The sequence below is a fragment of the Pelophylax lessonae genome (genome assembly GCF_965119305.1).
Source record: "Pelophylax lessonae genome assembly, chromosome: 7".
NCBI lineage: Eukaryota > Metazoa > Chordata > Amphibia > Anura > Ranidae > Pelophylax > Pelophylax lessonae.
This window is the reverse complement of record NC_138774.1, coordinates 171,538,090-171,561,696: the sequence shown is the minus strand read 5'-3', so window position 1 is coordinate 171,561,696 and position 23,607 is coordinate 171,538,090. Positions and strand designations below refer to the sequence as shown.

The window sequence follows — 23,607 nt, the reverse complement described above, 5'->3', positions numbered from 1 at the left end:
TGCCCATCAGTGACACCAATCAACGCCCATCAGTGACACCAATCAACGCCCATCAGTGACACCAATCAACGCCCATCAGTGACACTAGTCAATGCCCATCAGTGACACCAATCAGTGCCGACCAGTGACCTAAATCAGTGCCCATTTGTGAAGTTACAACAAAAGTTCCAGTGCTGACACCTATACTGTGAAAAGTTCCAGACCAATTCGGTGCTGCCAAATGAGTGCTGAAAACCAGCCAAAAAGTAACCAAAAGGAAAGAGCAGCACTGTCCAGATATTGGGTGTTATCAAAGTGCTGTTAAACAAGCTGATGGATGTAATTAAACATTTATTGAAGAATGTCAAAGTCTAAAATGCAATAAAGGACAATAAAAACCAATGCTGTACCAGACGGGTGTGTTCAGATGGTGATCGGTGATGACTGCTGATCCACTGGGTGAGCTGTGGTTGAACCCCTGTAGATGGACTGAGGATGGAAAGCAATCCAGAAGAGCTGTGTGGAAGCCTTGTACAAGTGGGAGCCGAGCTGGACCCCCCGGTGCTCACCGTGTGACATGACTGCGACTCGGAGGCAAGGCAGAAGTCTCAAACCTGGTACTGTAAACCAGCCTGGAACGCAGGAAGGAGACGTTGCCGTGACAACATGTTTCGCGCGCAATGCACTTTGTCAAGTCACAGATAATACGGCAACGGGGGGATTTAAAGACAGGAACGTAATACGCGTGGGACCAATAGGTGTCCTCGGCAGTAATTAACCCCTCACCACCTGCTGAACAGCTCAGCACGATACCTCCTGGGTGACCCAGGACGTACCCAAGAGTTATGGATCGCAGGCATGATTCTTTCCCGCGATCCCGAATCGCCCCAAAATGCGGTTCCCTGTTACTTTCAATAGCACCCCAATCGTCCTGACTGTCACTCGCTGAATCGCAGTAAAGTCGCTCAAACAGAATCTTTGGGCGACATGCGTCCTGCGATTCGGTTTGCGCCATTCGGTGGGTGACAGTCGTGGCAAAATCGCACTGCAATTGGGGTGCCATTGAAAGTAACGGGGATTGCAAGCACGTCCCGCGTTGATTCGGGGTCGTCGGCAGAATCGCCATGGTGTGAACGGAGCCTATGGGAATGATAATATGTACTATATACAGTAAATACCTGTAATAAGGAATTATTTTTTAATAAAGTTTTAATAATCTAGATTAAAGAGCAGTCTTCTAGCTAATGTGATAAATGTTCCTGTATGAACGGGGGAGGTGACCAGGAACCCCCTCCAGGACTGGGAGTAAAGATTAGGATCCCATTGGATGGATGGATGTGTTGTCGTTGTCATGCACACTGACTAGGAGGACACGATGAAATGTACAAAGACCAATGTCCGCCTGGCTCTCCGGTGTCGTCTTACCTGTCCGCCCCGCCCCCTCTGACTCACTTCCCTCTCCACCCAGGTGAGACTCCTCCGACGTTCCCGGCTGTGCAGTCCCCAGGTGAGCTCTTCTCCCCGGCCGGACCACCCCCCACCGGTATGTACACACTGCTCAACACTTACCTTGTGTCAGCTCACCCCCCGGTATGTACACACTGCTCAACACTTACCTTGTGTCAGCTCACCCCCCGTATGTACACACTGCTCAACACTTACCTTGTGTCAGCTCACCCCCTCAGCCGCCCTCATTGTGTACTCAGCGATGCTATCTCCCTCGGAGCACTACTGGGACTTGTAGTTCCACAGCCTCTGGAGAGGATATATCCTTTGTTGGGGGATGTCTTAGTTAACTACTTCAGCCCCGGAAGATTTACCCCCCCCCCCCCCCCCCCTCTTCATGACCAGGCTGTTTTTTGCCGTACAGCACTGTGTTGCTTCAAATTACAATTTTGCGACTCTGTACCCAAATACAATTGATGTCCTTTTATTCCCCACACATAGAACTTTCTTTTGCTGGTAGTTGATCATCTCTGCGCTTTTTATTTTTTGCACTAAAAACAAAAGAAGACCAATTTTGAAAAAGAAAAAAAACAATATTTTTACTTTATGCTATAAAACTTATCCAGTAAAAAAAATCTAATTTCTCCAATAATGTAGGCCAATATGTATTCTGCTACAAAAAAAAAAATCCCAATAAGTGTATATTGATTGGTTTGCTCAAAAGTTATCGTGGCTACAAACTAGGGGATATATTTATGGAATTTTTATTTATTTACATTTTTTATTATTTACTAGTAAGGCCTCTTTCACACGGAGCGGACCGTATTGCGATCCGCTCCAGCACTTTTTTTTTTTTTTCCATGGACACGGATGACATTTGTGTCATCCGCTCCGTATGTCTGCATATCATCCCATCCGTTTGCGGATGATATACGGACATAATGTATGTCTATGGGGATTGCGGATGTCAGCGGATGACACCGCTGACATCCGATTTTCCTTCCTTTCCGTTTTTTAAATGGAGGAAAAATAGGGTTCTGTTCCGTTCCAAAAAACAGAACAGAACTGAAAGGACGCAAATCGGATGTCAGCGCTTGGTCATCTGCTGACATCCCATTGACACGCATTATGTCCGTATATCACCCGCAAACGGATGGGGTGATATACGGAACGCCCATGTGAATGAGGCCTAATAGTGGCGTTTAGCAGGACTGCGATATTGCGGCGGACAAATCAGACACCTAACTGACACTTGACACTTTTTGGGGACCAGTGACATTACTACAGTGATCTGTGCAAAAAAAAAAAAAATATGCACTGTCAATTTACTCATGACACTGGCAGGGAAGGGGTTAACATAAGGGGTGATCAAAGAGTTGTGTGCTCCTAGGGAGTGCTTTCTAACTGTGGGGGGTGTTTTGGCTGTGGGAAGACGCTCAGCAGAAACAAAGGATCTCTATCCCTCTCACAGAATGGCAGTCTACCTTGTTTACATAGGCAGACCGCTGTTCTGCCTCTCCTAAGAACGATCGGCGGGTCCCAGCGGACGTCGCAGCCCCTGGACCACGCTGATTGGCTCCTACTGTGTCCAGCAGCGTGTGTCCCAGACCCACTGTAGGAAATCACGCGCAGGTACGTTATTTGGCGCAGGAGGGCTGCCCTGCCACAGTATATCTGCTTGGGGCAGTCCTTAACCGCTTGCCGACTGCTCACAGTATATTTACTGCGGCAGTCAGCCCCTCACAGGCAGAGTGACGTAGGTCTACGTCGCTCGCCTGTGAGGCTCTGGGGAGCGAGCGCGCGCCCGCGGAGGCGTGCTCCCGCGCGGTCACGGACCCCCCCCCCCCGCGCGTGTGACCAGCGGACCCGATGTCCGCCGGTCACTCGGCGATCGTCGGGGGAGAGGGAGAATGTCAGGCAGCTTGTGTAAACAAGCCACCTGTCATTCTCCTCGGTGTAAAGACACTGATCACACGGATCTACTATGTAGATCCGTTGATCAGTGTCCTTACAGCTCAAGCCACAGCCAATCACAGTAGAAACCACGCCCCTAGGGACACACACAGCCCCTCCCTCCCAAATAAAGTTAACCCCTTCACTACCAGTGTATTTTTACAGTAACAGTGCATATATATAGCACTGATTACTGTAGAAATGTCACTGGTAACCCCAAAAGTGTCAAAAATGTCAGTCAAGGGTCCGATCTGTCCGCCGCAATGTCGCAGTACCGCAAAAAAAATCGCAGATCGCCGCCATTACACGTTAAAAAAAAAAACAACAAAAATGACAAAAATCTTTCCCTTTGTTAGTAAACGCGATAACTTTTGCGCAAACCAATCAAAATACGCTTTTTGCGATTTTTTTTTTTTTTTTTTTTTTTTTTTTTTTTTTTACCAAACATAGGTATCATAAAACAAATTGGCTGAAAATTTAAAAAAATTTTGATTTTTTACATTTTTTTTGGGGGGAATTTCATATAAAAAAAATGTGAAAAATATTGTTATTTTTGCAAAATGTACGCTCTTTTTTTGTTTATAGCGCAAAAAGTAAAAATCGCACAGGTGATCAAATACCACCAAAAGAAAGCTCTGTTTGTGGGAAAAAAAGGACGTCAAATTCGTTTAGGTACAGCGTCGCACGACCGCACAATTGTCCGTTAAAGTCACGCAGTGCCGAATCGCAAAATACCCCCTGGTCGTTTAGCAGGAAAATCCTCCGGGGCTTAAGTGGTTAAGAGGTTTAAGGACTTGCTATTTACTTTAACCCCTTCTTATCTGCTCTGTTGGATGGAGCTATACCAGTATACGCAGCCAATCCATCGCTGTCCAGCTGCACCTCTCACAAAGTCGCACTCTGGCTCCTATTCTGCCATCTTGTTTGTGAGGTCATCAGGGAGCCAGCTGTGTCTTCAGGGTCCTAGGAGTGTGTTCTACATGGGCCTAGACCCTCCTGGGTGTTGTCACTATCACATGCATGTACTGCGCATTACCTGAACACAGAAGTCTGCAATTCGGGGAAAACCGCCGTACACACATGTGCAGGTAAACGTTGATGCTTTACAAAAGTCCAGCCCCATACAGCCATTTACTTACATGGCGGGCTGTACATCCGAGGTGCGGGCAAACACCTGGAACTTTATTTATGGCCTCTCACTGTCTGGGTGCATGAGGCCTAAATGCAAACTGTGACTACCTGAAAATGACTTGGTATCGTCCTTGTACAACAGAGCTTAGACTGGGGGAGGGGGAAACGGCACAAGCAGCCTGTTAGTTGTGCTGCAGCACTCAGATGCTTACATGCTGATAGGAGGAGAGAGCAGTGACAGACCGATGAGCTCATTAGTCTGCTGCTTCTCTTTTCACTGTCCAATCCCAGGCTGGGGATGTAAGCACTCAGGTGCTTACATGCTGATAGGGGGAGAGAGCAGTGACAGACTGATGAGCTCATTAGTCTGCTGCTTCTCTTTTCACTGTCCAATCCCAGGCTGGGGGGAAGGACAAGACTTGTAAGTGTTATAGAACCATGGCAAAGCTGTGTAAATCTCAGGACTGGATACACAAAATACATCTTTTGGCAGCTTTGCTTTATGTATTTTATATGTGCATCTTACTATTTATCTGGAGTCCAGCTTTAAATCGATATTGGTTCTCTTTATAATTGTAGACATATGTAGTATATTATGAGGAATATTACAGCTTTTATTTGCCATAAATCATTAACTTTTATTACACATTGATACCAAAACCAGATTACAGATTACTGAAAGAGGAGTTCCAGCCTGGGGAAAAATGAAAAGTCAGCAGCTACAAATCCTGTAATATAAGGACACTTACCTGTCCAGGGATCCCGCCATGTCTGCACCCAAAACAATTCATCCATCGGCTTTGAGTGCAGGTCCTGGCATTGTAAGTAAGGCAAACCAGCAGTGAAGCCTTCAGACTTCACAGGCAGTTTCCTACTGCGCATGCGCAAGTCACGCTGCACTTACTGAATGGTCCCGCTGTCTTCTGGGGGACACAGGTCCCAGAAAGCAGCGGAGGGGGGGGGGGGTGGACATGACGTAGATTGCTTTGCGACAATCTTACCAGGAAGTGGGAGCAGGTTACCGCTCTCCCCCCTCCAAAAGGTGCCAAATGCGGCAGTGGAGGGGGGCGCAAACAAGCGGAGCTTCCCCTTTTGGGTGGAGCTCTGATTTTAACTACTTGAAGACCAGGCTTTTTCTGACACTTTTTGTTTACAAGTAACAATCAGTTTTGTTTTGCTAGAAAATATCTTAGAACCCCAAACATTATATATATATATATATATATATATATATATATATATATATATATATATAAATATTTTTTGTTATCTAAAAATTGCAAAAGCCACCAATGTATTCTGTAGAGCAGGGATATGCAAATTGTGGCCCTCAAGCTGTTGCAAAACTACAAGTCCCATCATGCTTCTGCCTCTGGGTGTCATGCTTGTGGCTGTCAGTCTTGCTATGCCTCATGGGACTTGTAGTTCTGCAACATCTGTAAGGCCACAGTTTGCATATCCCTGCTCTAGAGAATACATTGGTGGCTTTTGCAATTTTTTTATGTCGCACGGTATTTGCGCAGCGGTTTTTTAATGCGCAGCGTTTTTTTAACGCAATTTATTGGGGGGGGGGGAAAAATCCTTTTTTGAATTTTAATGTAAAAAAACACAAAATATAAAAGATGTTAAGCCGAGTAAATAGATACTAAACATGTTGTGCTTTAAAATTGCGCACGCCCGTGCAGCGGCGACAAATGATGTAAATATTAATATCCATAGGCGATGCTTTAAAAGCTTTTACAGGTTACCACTTTAGATTTACAGAGGAGGTCTGGTGCTACAATTGCAGCCCATGATCTGACGTTCATGATGATACCTTGCATGTGTGGGACGATCGCTGTGTGTGGGACCAACGCATTCATTCACCTTTGCGTGTGAGCATGGGGGGACAGGGACACTTTTTACATTTTTAATTCATTTATTAAATTTTTTTTTTATTTTTACACTGTTGCTAAATATTTTTCTTTTTTTGATCACTTTTATTGCTGTCACAATGAATGAATCCTTGTGACCAGTACTGTTTACAGAGGGATCTGGGGTCAATGAGACCCCAAATCCTTTCTCTGCACTTAAAAGCATTCAAAAACACACAGATCGGTATTTTTGAATGCTTTTCAATATTTGAAAATGGCGCCAAAAACATCCGGGCAAACCGGAAGTGGTGTCATGTCATCGTTCCAGGTTAACATTACGAACGGTCCATCAACACCAATCCTGGCTTTGTTGGGCTCTCTGGTCAGCTGGTGGATGTGCCTGCTGTTGGCTCGGGTCTCCTGGCGGGGCAGGAGAGCAGCGGAAGACAGAGGGGGGTGGGGGGGACGTCCCCTCCTGCAGCCACATACATCGCTCCGGTACAACCACTTGAAGCACAATGACGTACCTGGTATGTGATTTGCGGAAAGTGGTAGAACTAAAGGTAAAACTTTTTTTTTTTTTTTCACATTGGATAGAGTAAAACCAAGTATATGCGTATTGAAATATCCAGATCCTGCTGAACCGGACACATTTTCATCTGTGTGTACCCGTCTAATTAATAGACGTCAGTCATTAGAGACCCCCACTGTCAGAACATAATAGTACATGTAGCACCCTCCTAGGTAAGTGCTAGAGAGTGAGTATAGTTGTTGGCTCTGTCTGCCTATCAGAGGAGCAGCAGGTAAATTCTATATTCTCTCTGCTTAACAGGGAACAGGATCTGTGAGTTAGGTCTGCTCAATGTGCTCAGTGTGTGATTCATGTGGTCTGAGGGAGTGTCCCCACTGGTCCAATGGGGAGGCACATTAGACAGTGGAGAAAACCTGGCCAATGAAAACACAGGCTTTGATACAGCCCCAGGGATTGGCACAGACTGCTGTCTTGATGCATTGTGGGGTGTAGTATAAAAGCCAGGAGCACATGTTCTGTGAGGTCTTTGGCTGGTGAGCAGAGTCCCGGAAGGAGGGTGGCGGCTGCCTCCTCTAATGCAGTGGTTGGTGTATGGTCACAAGCAGTCGGCCTGGTGAGCCAGACGTGTGGAGCTGAACCCAGATGTCCAGGAGAGCTGACTAGGAGGAGTTGAGACACTGGAGAACCTGAAGAGCAGTATCGTGAGTACAGGGGATCGTGTCTACTGGCCTGACCAGGAAGGGGGCCACCCCGGAGTATAGTAGTCAGAGGACGGGTGTCAGCTGGTAGATAGAAAGGGGGTACTAGGGGAGTACCCTGAAGATGAATGCTAAAGAACATTACTTCAGATTCATCTAGTGGCAGGATGAAGCCGCATTCTCAGATAGAAGTCCTCAGTGTTGTGAATAGTTCAAGTGTTGGAGTATCCCACTAATCCCTTCTCCCATCTCCATATAAAATAAAACAAAAACAACAACCCCTAGATTGTTCATTGACTGAGCCAGAAAGTGATAAGATTCTGCATGGAGTTTCTATCGGTAACCCAGGGGACCCAAAAAGGTGAGAAATCCAGCCACCCTCAAGGGGGCGGGGCTATACACAGGTAGGGAGATCCTGGCATGTATATAGTTTGTGTGGAGACAGGAATATGCATTTCTGCCAGGACACCTGTCTTTTATGTCAGGAACAGTTCTATGTTACATTTTCCCTGGAGCTAAAGGTGTTCTTCATTTCCAAATGGATATTGGCACCAGGAGTGCCTATTGTCTCCTCTATAGTTTGTAAAACCAAAACGTTTTTAGTTTTGTATAAAATAGGAAATTGTTAGAACCACATCAGTTTTTTCTTTTCTTTTTTGTCATCTGTGTCTCCTTGGGAAGATTTCTCTTCACATCTTGTCCTTTGAGTGCCGGTTCACATTCGTGTGATGCAGGAACCCTGCAAATCCACTGCGGGTTCCCACATCGCACCCGACTCGCAGGCAGTTCACACTGCAATATGTGAACTGCTGGGAGTGTCAATACAAAGTTAACCACACCCCCAGATCAGTTTGCATATCGCAGTCAGTTCAGCCAGGAATTGGATCGCATAGGTGTACACCTATGCGATCCGATTCTGGAGCGAACCAAACAAAGGTACTGTGCGAATTTGGACCGAATGCAATGCAAATTCAGCCATACAATCTGCATAGCTGAATTTGCATCACCTATATTGTATGTGATTTGCACAGCAGTGCGGTGTGAATCACATGCAATGTCTGACATGGCATATATGTGAACTGGCACTATATCTCATTCACTTGGATGGTTTAAAGCTAAAAAATGCAATCATGTAAGATCCCAGCATTTTTCCCCACCTGGGGAGTAATAGGTGACATGTACAGCTGGCCATAGAAGTGAATGGCTGATTAGACTTGTACTCGAATATACACCAATCAGCCATAACTTTATGACTACCCACCTAATATTGTGTAGGTCCCCATTTTACTACCAAACATAAAAAAAAACAGAAGCCAAACTGACATGTACAACATTCAGCACAGTCTTAAAAAAACTAAAACCTCTTCTATTCTGTATGCTTTTCAGCCTACCTCAACCACGAGCAGCTGCTGTAGGCAAAGCGAAGTACCCGTATGTCGCTGACTACTTCTGGGTTTACAGTGCGGTCATCCGTGCCCCCCCCCCATCCGACACTGGCTGTGATTGTACACAGCAGGAGCCTGTTGGCAAGTCCTGGTCGATTTCATGGTCAGGACCTGCTGATTAGCTGTGTGCAATCACAGCCCAGAGCTCTGTGTTGATAAACAACACAGAGCTCTGTACAGAGGAAGCAGCACACTTTACACATATTTAGGTACACATTTAACCCTTTGATTGCCCTAGAACGTAACACCTTCCCAGCCAGTGTCAGTTAATACAGTGACAGTGTATAATATGATCACTGTATTAATGTCACTGGTGATAAGAGTGGCAGTTAGGTGGCTCCCAGCGCCAGATTTAGATTGCCCGCCGCACTATCGCAATCCTATTATAAGTTGCTGATTGCTTTCGTTAGTGGTATATATTAAAAAAAAATTCCAGTATATGTCCCATAGTTTGTAGGTGCTCTAACTTTCACGCAAACCAATCAATATACACTTATTGGTATTTTTTTTAAATCAGAGTAGCAGAATACATTTTGGCCAGAATTTTTTTTTTTTTTTTTTTTTTTTTTTTATTGGATAGGTTTTATAGCAGAAAGTAAAAAAAGTTTTTTTTTTTTTTTTTTCCGTGTATATCGTAAAAAATAAAAAAAACCCAGTGGTAATAGAATACCATCAGGTAGCGCAGTGCTAAATCGCAAAAAAAGTGGTTCTAAACCTTTGTTTTGTTGCCCCTAAAATTAAAAACATCCTTTTTTCTGGGGTCCCCCGCTGGCGCTCTCTGTTACTCCTCTTCTCCAATAGCCCCATAGCAAGTTGTTTTCTAACAGGAAACTTGTGTGAGCCTGTTTTCTGAGCCAGGCTGTGTGCCTCTATAGCAGGGGTGGGGAACCTTTTTTCATCCAAGGGCCATTTGGATTTTTGTAACATCATTCGGGGGCCGTACAAAATGTATGCATAAATGTAATAGGCAAAAAACGCTGTAAAAAATTGCGTGACTTTGAGGTCACTCAAGTGTGAAAGGGGCCTTCAGTAATCAAGGTATAGCGTGCCCCCCTTTCAATGCGGAGTGACCACAGCGTGCCCCCCTTTCAATGCGGAGTGACCACAGCGTGCCCCCCTTTCAATGCGGAGTGACCACAGCGTGCCCCCCTTTCAATGCGGAGTGACCACAGCGTGCCCCCCTTTCAAAGCGGAGTGACCACAGCGTGCCCCCCTTTCAAAGCGGAGTGACCACAGCGTGCCCCCCTTTCAATGCGGAGTGAGTGACCACAATGCAGAGTGAACAGCGTGCCAAGCCCCAGTGCGCTTGACTTACCTGTTGTAGCGGCGGCTTCCTCTCTTCAGTCCCCGCGGTCTTCGAGTCCTCCCGCGTCCCGCCTCCTCCTCGGCCAGTGACATTGGCCAAGGAGGAGGAGGGTCCGTGAGACAGTAGCGAATTTTCATTCGCTATTGTCACACAAATGGGCGGGCTCGAGGCGCACTGCTCTGCGCCTCGGGTCCACCCTTTTCGGAGATTCAGTGTCAGAATGGAGCCATCGGCTCCTTCTGACACGGGGGGGGGGCGGATCGCAACGAGTGTGCGGGCCGCACAGAAGGATCCACCCCTGCTCTATAGACACATTAAGCTTGGCTCAGCCTGGCCCTGCACCCTCCTCACAGGGTTATCTTTAAAGGTGAAAGTGAAAAGAAAATCCCACATTTTAGGTTGTCCCCCGAAAAGTAATAGAGGGAAATTCTTCCAATGGGGACGCTAGTTCTGCTGACCTGGGGGACCTCGAGGTTCTCTTAATTTGAGATTTCTTCACACTTCCTGTTTTGGCTATGGGACAGGAAGTGAAGGTAAATCTCCCCACTGAGACAAAGAGAGCAAAAATAAATCTCACGGTGGTTACTCGAACCAAATATGAGAAAAAGTTTTGCTTGTAGTTCTACTTTAACCACTTGCTGACCGGGCCATAGCCAAATGACGGCTACAGCATGGTTGCCTTTTTCTGGCAGGGCGTACAATGATGTCCTCCCAGAATAGCGCTTCCACAGGACCCGGCGCATCATGGATCATGGTAAAGGGCCAATGACAGCGGCCCTTTACCATGTGATTGCTCCATCCAATGACAGAGCGTTCAGTTGTCAACAAACCGACGCATGTCTGGTTCTGTTCTCTCCTTGCACGCTGTACACAGCGATTGGTACAGCACGTGAGGAGAGGAGGGGAGGCTGCAGCACTGCTCACACCTGCCTCCTCCATGCCTCAATTGTGCCTTAATCGTGCCACAGTCATGGCCCATCCGTGCCACGTCAGTGCTCATCAGTGCCCTGAAATGATGGTGCTCCCTGGATGTTGGGCCTCTATGTGGTCAGGCTGTGTAAAAGTCTCATATGTGGCATCGCCATACTTGGGGGGAGTAGCATAGTATATTTTAGGGTGTCATTTTTGCTATGTACATGCTATTTGTTAGAAATATCTTTATAAATGGACAACTTTGTAAAAAAAAAAAAAAAAAAAAAAAGGTGTATTTTATTTTCTTTCCACATTTTCCAAAACTTGTGGAAAAAAATAACATGTTCAAAAGACTCCTAATGCCTCCTAGATTATGTGTTAGGGTGTTTGCTTTCCAAAATGGGGTCATTTTGTGGGCATTTCCATTGTCCTTGTGCTCCAGGGCCTTCAAAATTGTGATAGGTTGTCAGGAAATTATATGTGTAATTTAGGCTCCTAGAACGCCTGGAGGTACTGCATGGATGTTGGGCCTCTTTATGTGGTCAGGCTGTGTAAAGGTCTCGCCATACTCAGGAGGAGTAGCATAATGTATTTTGGCGTGTAGTTGCAAGTATGCCTATACAGTGTGTGAGAAATAACTTGGTAAAATAACAATTTTGTGAAAAAAAAATAATAATTTTGCAAAGAATTGTGGGAAAAAAAATTAGAATTTCAAAAAACTCACTATGCCTCTTATTAAATACCTTGGAATGTCTACTTACCAAAAAGGAGTAATTTGGGGGGTATTTGTACTGTCCTGGCTTGTTAGGGTCTCAAGAAATGAGCTAGGCATTCAGTACATCAGGTGTGATCCATTTTCAATGATTGGCACCATAGCTTGTAGACTTTATAACCTTCACAAAGACCAAATAATATACACTTATTTGGGTTTTTTGTACCAAAGATATGTAGCAGTATAACTTTTGGCCAAAATTTATGAAGAAAAATGACTAAATTTGCAAAATTTTAAAACTGAAACAAAGAAAAATGCTTTTTTTTTTTTTTTTACAAAATCTTCAGTCTTTTTTCATTTATAGCGCAAATAATGATGATTAAATACCACCAAAAGAAAGCTTAATTTGTGTGAAAAAAAAAATATGAAAATTTCATATGGGTACAGTGTTGCATCAGTGAGTAATTGTCATTCAAAATGTGAGAGCACTGAAAGCTGAAAATTGGTCTGGTTAGGAAGAGGGTTTAAGTGCCCAATGGGTAAGTGGTTAAGGTAAAAAGAAAAAAAAAATGTTTCCTTTAGAACCACTTTAAAGGCAATCAACAACTGTTGAGTCAATAAACAGTTTGGTTGGAAGTATTGATAGTCAGTAGTGGCTGACTGTGAAAATCGAATTCCAAGCCGCCCCATTGATGATGGGGGGTGGGCTGAAACTATAACCTCTTTCCCCCCGCTGTGGTGGTCACTAGCTATCTGGTGTCCCTTTTATTTCTTAGTGGTTAATTGGGGTACTTTGTAAAGGGGGGGAAAAAAATCCAGCACTTACAGTACCAGTCCCTACCTGTATTACAGAAATCTACTAAATTGTTTTTTTTTCAGGATAAATAGCCAGGTTTGTTTTGTTGCCTCCTACCCAGCAGCATATACTCACCTTCTCTTTGCTCTCCTTCTGCTCTGCTCAGCCACTGGTAGCAGGGACAGAAGGCCATGTGCCAATTCTAAGTCACTATTGGAGTTAACACATGGTTGATGACTCTCTTCCTACCTGGCTGCATTCGGTTTCATTGTTCAGGCAATTAGCAAGTTAAGAACAGAAAATTCCTGTTCTTTCCAGAAATGACATGTCCTGGTCACTGCCTGTGAGCTGAAGTGCAAGAAAAACCATTGTCTCTTCTGTGAACTACTGATCCCCGTCACCATTGTGTAATAGAGCTGAACAGGCAGACATATTTAAAGTATAGCCTATGTGACAACTATGGCCTTCATAGCTTACAGCATATCTCCCAACTTTTTGAGATGGGGAAAAAGGGACACCTATTAGAAAACATATGCAGGCATAGGACACATCCCCTGCCACTCCCCCTTAAAGGAGAATTATACAAAAAAAATAGTTACCCCACAAGTGCTTTTCTTTTTATCACTACTATTCCTTTATATTGGCTTTTGAAATTTACAAATCAGCAATTTAGAAAATGGATGAAAGGTTTAGCACTGGGAAACACTTTTTGAAAGTGAAATAGTTCATTTTATATACAACTATATAGAAAAGACCAAAATGAGAGACAAATGAGGACAAAAGAGGGACAGAGGAACTTTGTTCCAAATCAGGGACAGTCCCTGGAAATCAGGGACAGTTGGGAGTTATAGCTACAGAAACAAGAAATGCCAGTCACAGGATTGCAAGGTAAAGGGAAAAGAGCCTGAAAAAAGAAAACAAATGCAGATATCTCATCCAAGGACTAGAAGGCTGCAAAATAAAAAATGTAGTTTTGGGGTTTAGATACACAATAAAGCAAACCTGTTGCTTTGCGCCGCATGGATAGAAATGAGTGCAGCGTTGTTGACTTTCAGTATTTTATAGATGTTGGATGTTATCTTTATCCTTGCATCATGACTTGGTAGCCAGAAGTGTATTTGCATATTCCATTCCCATGATGTTTCAGTGGTTGCTTTCTTTTTTGGATAAGAAATAAGTGAAGCAAGGACAAGGGTAACCTCCACCCCAGAACTGGCATCTTCTCCTAAAAAATACACTTGTCATGGCAGCTCCTGTGATTCCTTTTCCAGTTTCCTTTAAAGCAGGGATCCCCAAACTATGGCCCTCCAGCTGTTGCGGAACTACACCTCCCATAAGGCCTTGTAAAACTCTGACATTCACAGACATGAATAGGCAAGATGGGAATTGTAGTTCCTGAACAACTGGAGGACCATAGTTTGGAGACCCCTACTTTAACCACTTGCCGACTGCCGCACGACTATTTACGTCGGCAGTCAGCCCCTCGCAGGCAGGGCGACGTAGTACTACGTCGCTAGCCTGTGAGGGTCTAGGGAGCGAGCGCGCGCGCCCCCCCGGACCTCCCCGCGCGTGTGACCAGCGGACCAGATATCCGCCGGTCACTCGGGGATCGTCGGTGCAGAGGGAGAAAGGCAGGCGGCTGATGTAAACAAGCCGCCTGTCATTCTCCCCTGTGTAAGAATGGAGATCATACGGTTCTACTATGTAGGACCGTTGATCACTGTTTCTACACCTCAAGCCACAGCCAATCACAGTTAGAATCACGCCCCTAGGGACACACATAACCCCTCCCTCTCAAAAAAAGTTAACCCCTTCACTGCCAGTGTAATTCTACAGTAATCGTGCATATGTATAGCACTGATTACTGTAGAAATGTCACTGGTAACCCCAAAACTGTCAAAAATGTCAGTCAAGGGTCCGATCTGTCCGCCGCAATGTCGCAGTACCGCAAAAAAAATCGCAGATCGCCGCCATTACGCGTTAAAAAAAAAAAAACAACAAAAATGACAAAAATCTTTCCCTTTGTTAGTAAACGCGATAACTTTTGCGCAAAGCAATCAAAATACGCTTTTTTTTTTTTTTTTTTACAAAACATATGTAGCATAAAACAAATTGGCCGAAAATGTTAAAAATTTTTGTTTTTTAAATTTTTTGGGGGAATTTCATATAGAAAATGTTATTTTTGCAAAATTGACGCTCTTTTTTTGTTTATAGCGCATGATCAAAAAATCGCACAGGTGATCAAATACCACCAAAAGAAAGCTCTGTTTGTGGGGAAAAAAAGGACATCAATTTCATTTGGGTACAGCGTCGCACGACTGCGCAATTGTCCATTAAAGTCACGCAGTGCCGAATCGCAAAATAGGCCCTGGTCAGGAAGGGGGTAAAATCTTCCGGGGCTTAAGTGGTTAAAGGAATATAAACCGGTATACAAGGTCTGCCCAGAAAGTATCCAGCCATGTAATATGAAAAGTAGAGACCTTTTTATTGAAGAAGATGCAAGGTACAAGAAACACTGTACATAGGACAATGGCTCCTCAGTTGCCTTCAAAGTAGACACCTTGGGACCTCACACAGCTCTCCCAGCGTCTCTTCTACAAGATCTTGTGTCTAAACCTCAGATACAGCAGTTTTTGGAATCCCCAGATCAACTTCTAGTTCTTGGACTGTCAGTCGCTGATCTTTGTCGATTGCAGCCCATACATGTTGAACACTCTCAGGTGTTCTGCTTGTTGCAGGCCTTCCACAACGTGGATCACTTGAAACAGATTGTCAACCTTCCTTGAAGCATTTTGCCGCACTTTTATTTGTGCTGCACCTATTGCATCGTCCCCAAAAGCCTTCTGAATCGTTCGTATGGTTTTGGTGGAGGAATGTTCAAGCCTAATGCAAAATTTCTTGCAGAGTCATTGCTCTGCTGGCTCAGTCATTTTGAATGCAATGGCCACACAGTAGACATGCTCACTCAATGTCATCTAGCGCCCCGACTGACTAGTACAGTGAAGTCGTCATTGTTCACACATTCCAGTCCACTTTCTATGGTTGCCAGGTTACATCGATGTTCTCGTTACAAACCCTGGACTTTTTCAGACAGACCTTGTATACTCGTCCACACCAACCCAACTCGTCCACACCAATCCAACACTCCTCAGATTTTAGCCGCTACAGTATGCAGCTGTGCTTGTAAACAGCTTCTGTTTTAAAACAGGCCCCAGTCTTGTATTGGTCCTCTTACATATATTATGTCTAATGATAGAATTAGTGGATGAATTAGAAGGGTTTGTAGCAGGTTCCTGGCCACGTGTACACTACTCAGATCTCCATCACACGTTGCAGAAAGCCTTCATTTATTCCTTGTGTCTTTGTACGCCACAGTGTGTGTGTTAATTACCTGGAGAGGGTGTGACACCCTGATCTATTTTTAATTCTCTTTCTGTCCAAGAATGAATGCGTTTGGTGTGTCCAACTACCTATCCATCCCAAGGGAACACAAACTGTTCTAACTTGCTCTTACCATGCTATGAAATATAATCATAAATCCATCATCAAGTTCTGGGGATTATTTGGAGTGTTCGTTTTTGAGAAGCACTAATACTTTATATTGGTTATAGGAGTGTGTGCTCATATAGGTGCTTGCTGTCAGCTTCATTAACACACCACCAGCTGTACCTTCACCTGTATTGTACATACAGTGCTTAGCTTCTTATAAGTGAGTAGATGTAGCTGATATCCTATGTCGGAAATATTATATGGTTATATATATATATATATATATATATATATATATATATATATATATATATATATATATATATATATATATATATATATATAATATGGTCTAGGTCAGTGATAGCGAACCTTGGCACCCTTGATGCTTTGGAACTACATTTCCCATGATGCTCCACTACATTGCAGAGTACATGAGCATCATGGGAAATGTAGTTCCAAAACATCTGGGGTGCCAAGGTTTGTCATCATTGGGCTAGGTAGTCTGCTCCTAAACTCATGGTGATCAGTTTCAATTTAATACGAATTGGATTCAATGTTCATTAACAGTCTTCAACATAATCCCCACTAATTGGGGATTGGCTGGCCATAGACGGAGTGATTTTATTTCTTTCTTGCAACCAGAGTCGGTGCCAACATAAGGCAGCCGAGGCGACCGCCTTAGGGTGCCAGGAGAGGGAGGGAGCTAAAGCAAGGGGTTCCTCAAGAAGTGCCTATGCTGGCACTGGCCCTGCTTGCAGCTTTACTTAGCTTAGCACAGCAGCACCCGGTGCTGAAAACTGCAGCTGCTGCCTCCACACACTTCCATCTGCTCTCCTGACCCCCTACTCCTCCTCTTCTCTCTCAGATGCAGAGCAGATGATGACCTTTCATTTCCAAACACCCCCTTTTCTCCCAACAGCCCCTTCTATGAACAGTCCCCTACCACAGAATACCACCTCCAGTCCAGCACAGAGACAAATGCAGCTGAATTGGGGGCAAGTGAGATGAGGGGGAGCTTGGAGTGGAGCCGAGTAAGACCGGAGAAGGGGTAGAGGGAGACCAGGGAGAGGGGCCAGCAGGCACAGGAGTCAGAATGGAACAGATGACCCTCAGTGAAAGGTATTATGTATGATCGTCTGTGCTGCTTATTATACAGCCTAGTGCATGTACATCATGGTGACCCCTTAGAGGCGAACAGATGAGGACAAAGAAGGGGAGATGGGGACAGAAGGGGGCAGTTAAAGAAGCTACTTGGGGACAGCGCAAAGGAGATGGGGACAAAACAGAAGACCTCAACAAAAAGGGCCCTTTCACACGAGGTGGATTCCTCTTTGCTCAATAGGTGATCTGTCCACTGACCTGAGCAGAGTGGGTGAATGGCATGTCCCTGTCTGCTCAGTTGATGCAGAGTGGGCAGGGATGCAGCCTGCTCTGCTCTATGGGCGGTCGGATGTAACTGTCTGCTCTCCGTTTATATCCTACTACCCTCTGATCCGATCTGCCTAAATCAGGGATCCTCAAACTACGCGCCCCCCCCCCCCCCCAGCTGTCACGGAACTACACATCCCGTGAGACATTGTAAAACTCTGACATTCACAGCCATGACTAGGCATGATTGGAATTGTAGTTCCTGAACAACTGGAGGGCCGTAGTTTGAAGACACTGGCCTAGATGGAGGGGGAACAGATCTGTTTATTTTTAGCGGACTGGATACGATTGGAAATAGGCAGGTGTAAACAGACACACGTCTGTTTACACCTGCTGCTCCATAGAGGAGAATGGAGGGTCCAATCAGGTCTGCTTGAAAAATTGACAGGCAGACCAGATTGGACTGCTCGTGCGAAAGTACCTAAACTGCAAGGTGATAGATATCGAGAATAATTAATATACATACATTCCAAAGTGCTTGTACAATAAATTGTATGCATAAAACATACATTTCATACAGAAAGTCCAATAACATTGTACTGTGATAAACATGCAGATCCCCTGTTTGCACTGACTTCAGTGTACCATCACACAGACAGAGCACACTCCATCTGCTTACCAAAAAAATATGACCTCCGAAACTTGGAGGTCACATGCGCTTGTCATCTGCCAGATGTTGGCAGCCACTTCATTCAAAAAGCAACAATGCAGGTATAGCAGCTTTCTCCCAAGAGCGGCCTTTCGCCACTCCATCCGGTCCAGTACTAACAGGCAACCCCGTATATGCAAAGAATAAAGCACGCTATAGTGCATTACCTGGGTGATTTAAACAATTTGTCCCTAGTAAAGTTTGCTGTAAGTATATTGCTTTAAGGTAGCACAGTGTGTCCTGCTTATGCACTCTAGTGTGCTTTATTCCTTCAAACCATCTGTGGTTGGCTTAACATCACAGTAACACTGAATGCACTCTTCTTGGGGCTTGGCTGAACAAGTGATTTTGGATCACTATTGCACTGCACAGGTGTTGAATATAAATGTTGTAAAAAAAAAGATTGTTTAAAAAATGGTTTTGTAACCTCCTTCATGTTGAAAATATTCTAGTTTTACAAAATATATAAAGTTGTAATCCAGGCAAACAGCTGGAATACACAGTTCATTGAACTAGGTGGACTTTTTAAACCCAACTAAGTATGTAAATATGTATGGCATACATGTGGTCTACTTCACCTGTGAAATTTAGAATTCTGTCTGGCCAGTTTTGGGATTTAACTAACCCTGCCAAACATCAAAGCCATGCTGGTGATTTCATTTTTCTCTACTGTAGCCTGTTGGATGGACAGTGAAGGAGAATCAGTATGCTAATGAGGTCATCTCTTTGCTTAAAGTGGTTCTAAAGCCTAAACATTTTTTAGCCTAATGCATTCCTTGCATTGAGCTAAATTTTTTTTTAGGTATCAGCATCCCCCCCTCACCCCCTTTTACTTACCTGAGCCCTCCTTTCGGTCCAGCGCTGTGCACGTCTGCAGCTCTTCTCTCTCCTAACTTCGGGTTTCACTGGCTTTGCGGGGGGCACTGTGAGCCATTGGCTCCTGCTGCTCTTAAAGCCAGTGACAATGAGGCAGGGCGGAATCCCAGTGTCTGTGTCAAGGGATGCAGCAGCGGGGCTTAGGAGTGAACATGTACAAGTGCCTCCATGGGAAGCGGCTTCCCATGGGGCCACTGGACAGAGAGAAGGGGCCAGGAGTGCTAGCAGACGACCCAAGAAAAGGAGGTTTGCGGCTGCTCTGTGCAATGCCATTGCCCAAAACAGGTAAGTACAGAGATGTATGTTGTTAACAAAGAAAAACCTTTACAATCTCTTTAAGCTGGCCATACAGAATTTTTTCCTCTATCCTCCAGCTTCTTTTATCCATACAAACAAGGTGTATTAAGGAATTTGACCCCCCTTCCAAGACATTGTATTGTGCCAGTGGACTTGCGGCTCTCAGAAGTCAGAAGACACTGCTCAGTGGCTGCAGCTGTCTATCAGTGAAAAATGTGAACCCTTGTCCTGGATGATTTTCTCCAGGTCTTATGAATAAACCCTTTTTATATACAGTAGATGAAGAGTTTCCTGGCTGTGTAAAAGTGTTTCTATGGAAAATGGTACAAAGTTTACTAACGGATTAGTAGATACTTTGAATGGTCCTTATCCTCTTGCCCAAGTCAGATCTTGGAATGTATCTGTCTGATACATTCTAATATTTAGGAATGCAAATACAGTTTTGTTTCCTATATTATCTTGTTCCCGGGAGGCCGTCATATGATGTGCCTGCACTGTCTGCGTGCTCTCTGCGGCGTGCATCGGCAGTGATTTGTAATCGCTGCATCCTTTGAACGCAGCTGATCACAGATAGTGGTAAAGAGCCATTCACGGTGGTTCTTTAACAAGGGGCAGAGTGAAACGCATTGAGGGCGTAGCCTGGTCAGAGTCCCGGCTGAGGTTGCCATTCATAGCTAGTTTTGGGACAGCATTGATATGCGGCTCCAGGGAGTCCTTTCTTTACTGCCAATCAGTGTCCTGATTATCAGTGTAACCCCAACAGTGCCAATCAGTGCCACCTCATCAGCATAGTCACATTAGTGCCCAATGGCTATTAGTGCAGCCTCATCAGCGCACATTAGTGAAAGAGAAATTTACTTATTTACAAAATGTTATGACAGGGAAAAAAACTTTTTTTTGAAACTTTGTCTTTTTTCATTTGTTTTGTAAAAAATAAAAACCCCAGTGGTGACTAAATACCACCAAAGAAAGCTCTATCGGTCTGACAAAAAAATTATAAAAACTTTATTTGAATGACAATTGCGTGGTCATGAAACACTGTACCCACAGTGCAACAGCCTTGAAAATTGGCCCTGGCAGGAAGGGTGTAAAAGTGCCCAGTAGGCAAGTGGTTAAAGCAGTCTGGTAAATGAGACCGGTTGCAGATATGGAATAGATGCTTCCCTTTCTTTATGTGCAAAGATGAATGTGATAGTAAGTTCTCATCATAAGTTCACCTTTCTTTCTTTTTTTTTTTTTATTACAGCAACATGTATCACCATGTGACATCTAGGGATGCATGATTACCACTTAGAAAGGTATGTCAGTCATAAACCTCTTTTCATGAGGACACATTTTCAATTATTACCACTGTAACATAAATGTTTTCTTTTTTTTTTTTTTTTTTTTTTTTTTTTTTAATTATATGTGACTAAGGCTAGGTTCACACATATCCTCTCCGAATTTCCTGTCCGTTTTCACTGTGAAATTCCAAAGCCAGTAGCTGCAGCATCCCTAACGACCATCGAGTCATCAGCTGTCAGCGGGATCAGCTGACAGCTGAATGTAAACCAAAAAAATTTCCTGCAGAAAAATTTGAGAACAAAACAGTGTAGGGGGTCCCACACTAAAAACGCTGTCGCCCCCCCCCCCCCCCACCACTCCTTGAATCATACCAGGTCACATTCCCTCAACATAGGAGGGATGCTTTCAGGTAGGGGAGCCACCCTCCCCAAAGCACCTTGCCCCCATGTTAATGGGCACAAGGGCCTCTTCCCCACAACCTTAGCTGGTGGTTGTGGGGTTCTGCGGGCAGGGGACCTATCAGAATCTGGAATCCCCCTTAAGTATGGGGTACAAAAAAACAAAAACACAGTTTTTGACAATTCCTTTAAGTGCCGCTGCAACCCTAAAAAAAAGCCATTGGCAGAGAGTGCTTATCGGATGCCAATTGGCAGATCTTTTTTGGTCATGCCCCTTTAACAGAAGCAGCCCCAACAGCCGGCTTCTGACAAACCTGGTACTGTATACAAGGGCAAAATGACGTCTGGATTCTATTGACCCGGCTCATGTTATCCGATATTCGGCCTGTGTGTATGGCCCTTTACTTCTACTCATAACACCAAAAAGAAGCAAAATATTTGCCTTTCCAGTGGCTGCAGTATTGAAAAGCTGCCACATCTCCACTTTCTAGCAGATATTCTACTGGCATGAGATGAATACCGGGGCACTTTAAATTATAAAACAATGCACCACATGGAGTTCGGTAGTAAAGCTATTTCATTAGGTTACATTTTGGAGCATCAGTAGACACAGAACTGGGACTTGTATCTAATACCTAATCTAATTCTTTTCACAGTTCTAGAAAAAATGTCAGTTTCTTCTTGGCTGTTTTATCTTGGTTAGGGCGACACCTTCAGTTTTTATCGCTGTTTTTGTCTCCATTTGGGAGATGTCCATGAACTCGGGACAGAAAGCATTGGAGAATCTCTCTACTTTCTGACTGGAAATTCACCCCAACTAAAACAGAGAGAAATAAAAACACATTTAGGCCTTGTGCACACTGGACGTTAGAAAAATGGCAGCAGTGTTCGCTTCAGAATGCCACGTTAAAAATGCAAGTTTTGCTGCGTCTTTTAGTGCCGGGTCACACTTGTGCGATGCGGGAAGGCTGCGAATTTGCAGCCTGTTCCCGCATCGCAAACGCACATCTGGCGGTTCACACTGCCATATGCGATACGCAGGGGGTGTCAATGAAATGTTAACGACACCCCCAGTTTGATCGCATATCGCAGTGCGATCTGACAGTTCGCACAGGATTGGATCGCACAAGTGTGAACCACTGCGCGATCCGATCCTGATGCGACTGGAAAAAAGGGTCCTGTGCGTGCTTGGTGCGGATACAGTGCGAATTCAGCCATACAAAGTGTATGGCTGAATTTGCATCCGCACCTCCGATCGCATGTAATGAAGGCTCTTTAGGCGAGCAAAGAAAGCAATTATTGTCATTTTCTGTTCTTTGTCTGCCCTTGAATACTTTCCGTATTATGTATTGTCGTTTTGACTTTAGGAGTTAGGAGGAATGTGGGGAAAAGTCAGGTTTATGTTGCTGATAAGGACGGCACTAGAAAAGTCTGAGCTGTTGGATTTTTGCAGACTGAGACTTTTCCTAGAAGTGTTCTGGAACAGGTCATTACATACACGTAGCAGAGCAGTGAATAGGAGGCTTTGTGCTGTGGAGTTTATCCTCCCGCCTGGTTTACTTTGCTCTTCAAACTGTGGGCTTTAGGTTCTTGTGAGTTTGAATTTCCTGTGGCTGCAATCCTTGCTGGTGATTTGTTGGTGTCAGCATTTATAATACAAGGAGCCCTTTATAAGTGGAACAGCAGCACCACCTTTCAATTAACAAGGTTTTTTTAAGGAGTAACCGTTACCTTTTGCAACACACACAGATTATGCAACATACACAGATTATGAACAGAATCTTATGATATCCTTGCAGTTTTGCGTGTATACTTGTGTATGTAGGTGCTCAATTGTTTTTTTCACACAATCTGAGTTCTAGGGTCTCGATCATAGTTATTTTCCAATTTAATCTATGAGGTTAATTTTGTGTGGCAATTGTGCCTATTCTGTGAAATGTGTTGTGCTGTTACAACTTGTCTAAATGAATAAAAAGAGTGATCGGACGTGCAATCAATCCAACCACTCAGGGCATCTGTGTCTGTGGCCAGATCCCTAAACATGACAATTGGGGGACACACCGCAGACACCTCGGGTGTCAGTTGATTAAGGTGAAAGCAATAATGCACCAGAAATAGTTTTCAATGCTGTCCAATCACTTTTCCATCCATGGTGTCTCTCCAAGCAGTATTTGGGAGTAGTTCATAGACAGAGTATTCAGGATTGAGAGAGCCTCATCCAATGTCTACCAGCACCCTGGATTCAGATTGCATATGTTTGACAATGAGATTGATTTCCCACACTTCCTGTACCGCTGACAACCTTTTACTAGACAGGAAGTGAAGGGACCTCTCCAAGCAGGGCAATGCTGGGACCCCTGACGGATGTTTATTTCTGTCCAGAGGCGTAACTAGAACCTTCAGGGCCCTGATGCAAGAAA

At 44.4% G+C, this 23,607-nt stretch overlaps 1 protein-coding gene across 1 annotated transcript in view; it reads left to right on the top strand.

Annotated features, from left to right (window-relative positions):
* The first annotated feature begins 1,417 nt into the window (after positions 1-1,417).
* The window catches only part of LOC309560700 (ligand of Numb protein X 2-like), a 108,970-nt gene continuing 86,780 nt past the window's right edge, over positions 1,418-23,607 (top strand). The window contains exons 1-2 of the mRNA XM_082264324.1: positions 1,418-1,486; positions 20,752-20,803. The gene's annotated coding sequence lies outside the window, so the exon portion shown is untranslated. The remainder of the gene's footprint in view (positions 1,487-20,751; positions 20,804-23,607) is intronic.